Genomic DNA, 7,583 nt, shown 5'->3' with positions numbered 1-7,583 from the left:
TATATTAAAGCAGGTTTTGATGGCAAGCAGTGAAACATAGATAAAATTACCCATCTACCTTCCCACAGAATTATGTCCATGTATCATAGCCAGAATAAACACCACATAATTACATAATTAATCAGATCATGTATGTTTCCTTTCTGTTCCTTCATTTTTTTGTTCTTTTATACAAGAGTCAAACGCATGTAATCACTTGTTCTGTAATGTAATCTGATCAGGGCCATGTAATTCTTCATTTTCCAACAGCTCCCTGGAGCAACGGATCTGAGAGCGAGATGAATGTGGCTGAGTCTCTGTCCCTCCTCTCTCCGTCTCTCTGCTGTCCTTTCTCTAAATGTGGCTCCTTCAGTGTGGTTAACCGCTTGGCCATGTAGCTGCTGGCAGCTGCGTCTCCTGCCACAAGACAATATCTCTCCTCCTCACTTGTCTCTTCATCTATCCACCCATCTACCCATGCTCTACTTCCCATTTCTCCTCCCCATCCTCCCCTCCTCATCTCCTATAGTCAGCTATTCTTGTTCTTTCTCCTCATCCTCCCCTTACGTCCCTCACTTCTTCTCTTTCTCCTCTCTCCTCCCTCCCTCCCTCCCTCCAGTGGCGACACAAACCATCAGGTCCCATCTATCTGTGTGTACGTCAGCAATTAGAGCATCATGGCAGCCAAATGCCAGCCATGTCCCCAAGCTACACACACACACACTCAAAGGCTATGCCCTGACAAAACAGCGAGAGAACAAATCACACCATAATTTATAATCTCGCTGCGCTAAAATCTCATTATATTACAGACATATGGATTTGGCAGCATGCACGGCTGGGGAGCCGGTGCTATAAATTCCACCAATCGTAAATTATTAAAGGAAAGATAGAAATGACCGTTGCCTGTCCAGATTAGCTGTAAATCACACTCAAACATGGTTTGTTTAAGGAATTAAGTTCCACGTGGGGTAAAGGACCTAACAGGGTATTACTTTAGTCACTGGGTGGTAGTCAGGGTCAAGTTTGAGCTGCCTTAAAATATCAAAGGATTATGGGTTCAAGCCATAAAATAGAGAAGGTTTTCCTGCTAGGAAACCATGTCTTTATCTGTATATACACCAACCAGCTAAAAAAAAGAAAAGAAAATGGCTTCACTACACTGCCTTTCTCCCCCACCTAACTGGTATGTTTTACCATTTAAAGAGTGTGCCCGGTAGCCAAGCCAACAAGCAACATAAACAAGGCAGAAGCCCACAGCTTGTCACACCCTCTCCACTCTACTCATCTCAGTCCAGCCCTCCTGGTTTAGAGTTTTGAAAAAGTGGAATTCAATTTAAAGATAAACCCGGCCAAGCAGAGGTGAAAGCAGGCTGTGAGAGGGCAGACCCGGCCTTCTGCTGTCAGCTTGGCTTTTCATTATCACTCTGTCTTTCCAGAGATGTCAGGGGTTTCACAACACAAGGACATGACTCAGTTCAGATGGATGCGAAGACATCTGCTGAAAAACAGAACAAGCCCTGATGTTAACCTGTGTCAACACGCAATTTTGTACTTTTGTGTCATGCCATCAGCGAGGGGAGTTCAGTGTATGGGAGAAGATGGCTTTTCAGCCATTTCTTGCATTTGAGAACATACAAGTACTTATGCGTTAATTGATACTCAGAATAACAAAAAAACACAATTCATTTTCTATAAATACTATTATTCCAAGGCTCTGTTTCACTCTTAATTTTAAGACAAAAGCACTGCATGAACATGAATGAAAAAGAAACTGTCTGTCATTTAAAGGGCATTCAAAGAGTAAACGCAACTGGGGACATGTTGTTTCTGGTTTCTGTGAGACGTGAAATACAATCCAGGAACTCCAGTTTGATTTCTGGAAAGAGTTGATCCTGTTGAACTTTTTCAGTGCTGTGAGCTCCACAAACCCAATCCCATTCTGTAGTCTTGTTATTGGTGTATTGTTGTGGAGGCACAGATGGATATTCAAAAAACTAGTCAAATAAAACCAAAAGTGTCAGCTATTTTTTTTGTGTTTGATTTGAGTTAAAATGTCCTATATGTCTTACACCTTTAATACCACAGTATCTTCTGCCTCTGAAATCTGCATGTTTTTCCTCTTGAGTAGGGGGGGAGAAGCAGTGTAGATGCCTCAGCAGTGAAACAGGTGCTATCAAAGTGCTTCCTAGTCAATACACACAGAGGCAGCATTTAAAAACATCAGAGGGTTGGACTGAAGGGTGGCATTAGACTTTGAATGGAGAGGGATCTAATACATGGATGGTCCTCTTCCTCAGTCAGTCCATTGACTCCAAACTGAGCCTATTAGCAAGACAACACACCACTAATGGCACTGCTACTGCTCCTCATGTGTATGGAGACCACCCAGCGTACACACACACACTCACAACCCTCTTCACTTTTCCCACGCTATTGTTACCTGACACATTGGTATATTATAGCATGAAACCAGATCAAAGTGTGAGTTCCATTAGAAAACCATCACACATCTTGTATGATGAACTATTGGTGGAAATTAGATGGAGTCAGTCTTATTGTCACAGACCTACAGATCTAGGGTGGATCTGAAGGCAAGAAACAATTTTTGTACCTGCTTCTGCTGTGTTTAATATGTTAAGCTGAACCATCATTCTGGACCTCCAAGTATTTCTTTTTGGCTGCTTCAAGTCTTTTTTGTGTGTGTGATCAGACTTTTTGAATACTTTATGAATATAATCTGGATAAGAGTTTTGTGACTTGACTGTTTCTGTAACAGTGAAAGGGTATCAATATTATTTATCATATACATAGCATTTGTAATTATCTTTTTCTTTTTATGTAATATTGTCACAAGTTCTGTTTTCTATCCCCCATGAAAATTTGTCATATTTTAACGCAGTAGGCCAGTTTAGCTCAGTATTTCATTAGTTTCAAGCTAATGTCATATGAATCAAAAAATACAGTGTTTTTTTCTCTCAGTAATTGTCCTGTCCATTACTGTAAAATGCTATTCAGTGGACATTTAAACCCATGCGCCCTATGCTACTATTCGTTTTTAGCTCACATTTTTTTGGTTTGTAGGACCAGAGAATTTCCTGATAATACAAAGTGATTTGTACATATTTATCCAAATGTGCTTTATTGTAAGAAGTCATTTTATGTCACAGTTTTCCCAATTGCCATGAAAACGAATTTGTGCCACCAGCAGCATCAATCAGTTGCTTACAGTTACTGACTCAAAGTGACTTACAACAGAAGAAAGAAGTTAAAGCTCTTAGTAGTATTGGTCAGTTCCACACGTGACCAGCAGGGGGGTGTAGTGGAGAGGAAGACGAGGGACACCAGGGATCTCTTCTGAATGTCTCTCTCATGCTCCCTCAGCCTGACGCACACTGTCCTGAAAACACAGACACACTTTATTTTGCCCAATGCGCCAATTAAATATTATAGTTAATAATATAAATAAATGTTCCATGTGAAATTTTCCAGGGCTAATAATTGGGGGTAAAACTCCACGTTGGATGTATTTATACCATAAATTAGCCGTGCCTCTTATTTTCCCATAATGAACTCTGACAGTTTGTTACACTGATGGTCAAGGAGCTGTCAGTGCTTTGTTGCTGGTTATGGAAGGCCATGTACAGTCACGAAGATGGTCCAGTCAGTGAAGTCCAAAATGAATGTTTTCTCTCCATTCAAACACAAAAATAAATAACTTAATTAAAAACAATCGCAGATGCTAGCGGTCATTTCTATAAAAAATAATCCAAGACTGATTGCAAACCAATGTTCCCTATATGTGTGGGGGATTTAATACAATTAAATTGCTCGCTGGTGTTTGGAAGTATAAGCGCTCGACCGTTCCCATAAAATGTTCATACTTTATTTGTAAATCTCTTACAAGTGTTGATTGATCGATGCCGGGACTTTGCCACGCACCCGCACTGAACTTCCCTCTGTGTCACTAACTTCAGTCTCTAGTGCGCACTTTATAAGAGTGTCTGGTAGTCCACCTCTTTTTGTTAAGAGGTGGACTTCATTGGCTTTATGGCAAGCAGCCTCTCCAACGGGTGAGGGGGGGGGGGGGGGGGGGGGGGATAATTCATTCACTTTGCGCACAAAGCGCAGTAGAAATCACCCAGGGGAACGAAACACCAGACGGAGGGGAGAGGAAGAGGATTGGGGGCAGTTGAGAAACAGTGCACACGCACACACTAACAGAAAATTAAAAAATTAATTTAAATTCACCCGTGAAGGTAAAAGCCAGATGTTGGTAAGCTGACTTTGTCACTTTGTCATGACAGAAACATTGTCACTATTTATTTTATCTTGCAAAAGAATGACACTAATATAGAACGTTAACACTGTCCGGTTCCCTGATCTCTCACAGAAGATCCAGATTCTCTTAAGACAAGAAAGAGCGCAGCCCACTGTTTGTGAGCGCTAGTATTACCAATTTGAAAAAAGCTCAGAGCTCACTGAAATGCCCAAGAAGTCATGGTTATTAAATAAATGTGTATTGTTTTAACTAAGAAAAAGAAGCAGAGGTGTCTGTCAGTCAGTCATTAAGCGACCCGAGCACTGCGCGGCAGCACTGCACCTCGGAGCGCCCTGGACACCCCTCCCTCCCTCTCCACCACCTCCCCCGTCCACCCCCACGCTCTCCGCTCAGCCTCGCGCAGCCCAGCTCCAGCCTCACACACGTCGCCGTTGAGCACTGTTAGACCCCCCCATCCCCTCGCATCACCACCACCACTGCCTGCCACCGTCTCTGCGATCCTGCGCTCCCTCACCGGCTTCACTCGTCTTTCCTCTCACTGATCGTCCCTCTCGGTGTTTCAGCGGAGGAGCTGCACGCGCGATTGCGCTATTGATACCCACTTTACACTGTGTTTGTGGAAAGCCGGCCTCTCTCTCTCCCTCGCTCTCTGTGTCCTCCTCTCTGGCTGCGCTTTGGTAACCTAACAGGGAGGTGTTAACTACTTTTGCTTCCACAAAGCGCCTCCCGTTATCTCCGGTGCTGCTGCGCAAGAGCCAGAAGGGCAACTGCTACTGATATTCCCACTTGGCAGAAAAGTTTTCCGTTTGTTGTGAGGATAAAAAAAGAAGCCGGAAACCGAGGAGTCGTCTGCAGAAGAAGCGGATTGTACCACCGCGAGGTGAGTAATACTGACTGTCTTTTTGTTGTTGTTGTTGTTGTTGTTGGGTTTGAAGCTTTTACAGTTTGTGCTTCCACGCCTTTTTCGCTTTCCGCCGCGCCTTTCAGTTTTGGAAGCGGATTTCGTGTCGTTTCCATAAACTTTCTCGGGGATTGTGCGCTTTGGGCGTTGTGCACGGTGGCGTTACCACGCGCGAAAAAAAATATATAGAAAAAGTCACGGCACCTTGTTTCTGCGTTTGGACACCGACTTTTACGCGTGTGCGCGTGAGTGCATGTACGTTTGTACCTGTTTCTCTCTATCTAAGTGTGTCCGCACGGGCGTGCGTGCGCATGCCACATTCGCAAACAAGAAAGTGGCTTCTTGAAAACACTTGTTTCAGTATAGTGCGTGTGTCAGTGCCATTACATTGCCATCACTAGACATAATGGCATTACAAATGTTCTGCACGAACCAATATTTAAACTTTTTAACACTCTAAATACTTATTTTGTCTTTGATTTGATTGATTAGATCATGTGAATTATTCTCAAATCTCCAAGTAAAAGAATAAAAAAATGCTAGCAAATTCTGCCAGATAAACTGTTATCTTAATTATTTCTGTAGAGCTGCCGAGATCCTCTCCTATCGTTATCTAGTAGATCCTCAATCACGAGCGATAGTCAGCAGGCCTACAGTTAATATATTTATTTAAAAGTTGAGTTTTTGTTCATCATATGAAGGCAGCAGTGCTTATATCTCACTGGACCATTCTATAACTGGTTTTCAGTGAAAGTTACTGTTGCTGTGGAGCACTAAAGCGCTCATAATGATGAGGGCATGTGGCTTAAACTGCCGCATATTGGCCCCGTTAGATGGGGTCCAGTAAAGCATCTGATGAGGCTGATTTTAATGAATAACTAACACAGATATACATTTATGAAGGACTCCTGGACCACAACCATACTGTAATAATGGGATCATTAATTTTCATAAAAGCATTTGCGTTTTAATCTCGTATTTTGAAGTTCTAGTTTTATCTAACCAAATGTGACTGTAACAATTAAAATAAAAAAATTACCAAAGCATTATGAAGAAAACTTGAGGGTGAAAAAAGGGAGAAAAGTGTTTTTACAGGAAACCCTCCCCCTATGAGCGTGTGTAAATGCAAGCCCTTTCATATGCGCAACAAATTATTCTCAGTTTCTCTCAAAGAGAAACAGACGGCTTGAATTTAAAAAGAAGGCGACTCGCTGCGTAGCATGCGTGTACACGTGCACAATCGCGCGTACACACTCACTCTCTCTCACACACACACACACACACACAGGCCTACACACAGTTGGGAAACACCTGTTAACTAGGGAGCCACTATAATTTACATCCTCCCCCTAAATAAGCAGCGCCCAGCCAGAGGAAGTCCCGAGGGCCTTACAGCTTCATGGCCGACAACGGTGAGCCAAAATCGGCTTCCCCCAAGCCCAATCCCGCTGCTGATGATGCGTCAGTATTACCGGATACAACATTTACTTTTCCTTTACATTTTCGGATTCTACCGTGTCTCATCAGGAGGAAAAGATTATCACATTTAACAGAAATCAACTTTATTTTTAGATCTTTTTTAGCAAACGACTTCCCGGCCTTTATGATAGGAGTTTGTGTATTTTTCTTTCTATTTTGTATGTCCTTCCTCCTCATATTCACATAGGCTTGGTGATTTTATTATTTTTTTGTTGTTGTTAAAAAAGTTAAAGGTATTATTCAGAGTGACGGGTGCAGCCCGTGGATGAGACTGCCTTTCTTTTTATTTCACTTTTTATGTGACTTTCTCTGGACTCAACTTATGACCTTCTATAGTTGAAGAAATATTTCACAAATTTGTGCTCACTACCTTATTTCTTTGCTCGAGTTCCCTCCCGGTCTTAATCAAATCCATGCCGTTTTTGTAAAGACCTCACTGAAGCAAACAAGTGAGCAGTCGCATACGCCCCGGATCAGCCCGCATTGCCGCACTAAGCCGCAACACTCGGATCGGGAAAGAATAAAATGAGTCGTGTGGGAAAAATGCAGCAGACCTATTAGTAGTAATTTCCAAGTTGAAAAGTCCTCTCAGTGCCAGCAATAAATAGCGCGTAAAAACACACTTTTGGAGCGTAGGTGCGCCCGGGGCAGGTCATAGAACTGTGAGGACTAAATTATAGCCCTTCAAAAATATGAATCCCCAAATCCGGATCTGGTGAACCCAGCCTGATGAAACCATTCAAATTGATTTTATCGATTGTCAGATCAACCCCTGACTTGTAACGAATAGTCAAGCCTTTTCATTTTCCAACCACATACGCTATTATCTTTTAAAAGTGCAACGTTGTGAAGGAGGAGAGTTGTTACAAAAACATATTCTTTTCAACATGTTAAAATGGCAGCATGGACAGTGAAATCGTGATTGTAGTATGTAGTCGAGTT

The 7,583-nt window shown here is 42.4% G+C and overlaps 1 protein-coding gene across 1 annotated transcript in view; it reads left to right on the top strand.

The window, feature by feature from the left end:
- Positions 1-4,971: 4,971 nt before the first annotated feature.
- Positions 4,972-7,583, top strand: part of rnf220a (ring finger protein 220a) — a 172,491-nt gene continuing 169,879 nt past the window's right edge. Inside the window, exon 1 of the mRNA XM_046051647.1 lies at positions 4,972-5,141. The gene's annotated coding sequence lies outside the window, so the exon portion shown is untranslated. The remainder of the gene's footprint in view (positions 5,142-7,583) is intronic.

This window comes from Micropterus dolomieu, linkage group LG06 (genome assembly GCF_021292245.1).
Source record: "Micropterus dolomieu isolate WLL.071019.BEF.003 ecotype Adirondacks linkage group LG06, ASM2129224v1, whole genome shotgun sequence".
Lineage (NCBI taxonomy): Eukaryota > Metazoa > Chordata > Actinopteri > Centrarchiformes > Centrarchidae > Micropterus > Micropterus dolomieu.
The sequence above is the reverse complement of the archived record's forward strand: the minus strand, read 5'-3'. Positions and strand labels throughout refer to the sequence as shown.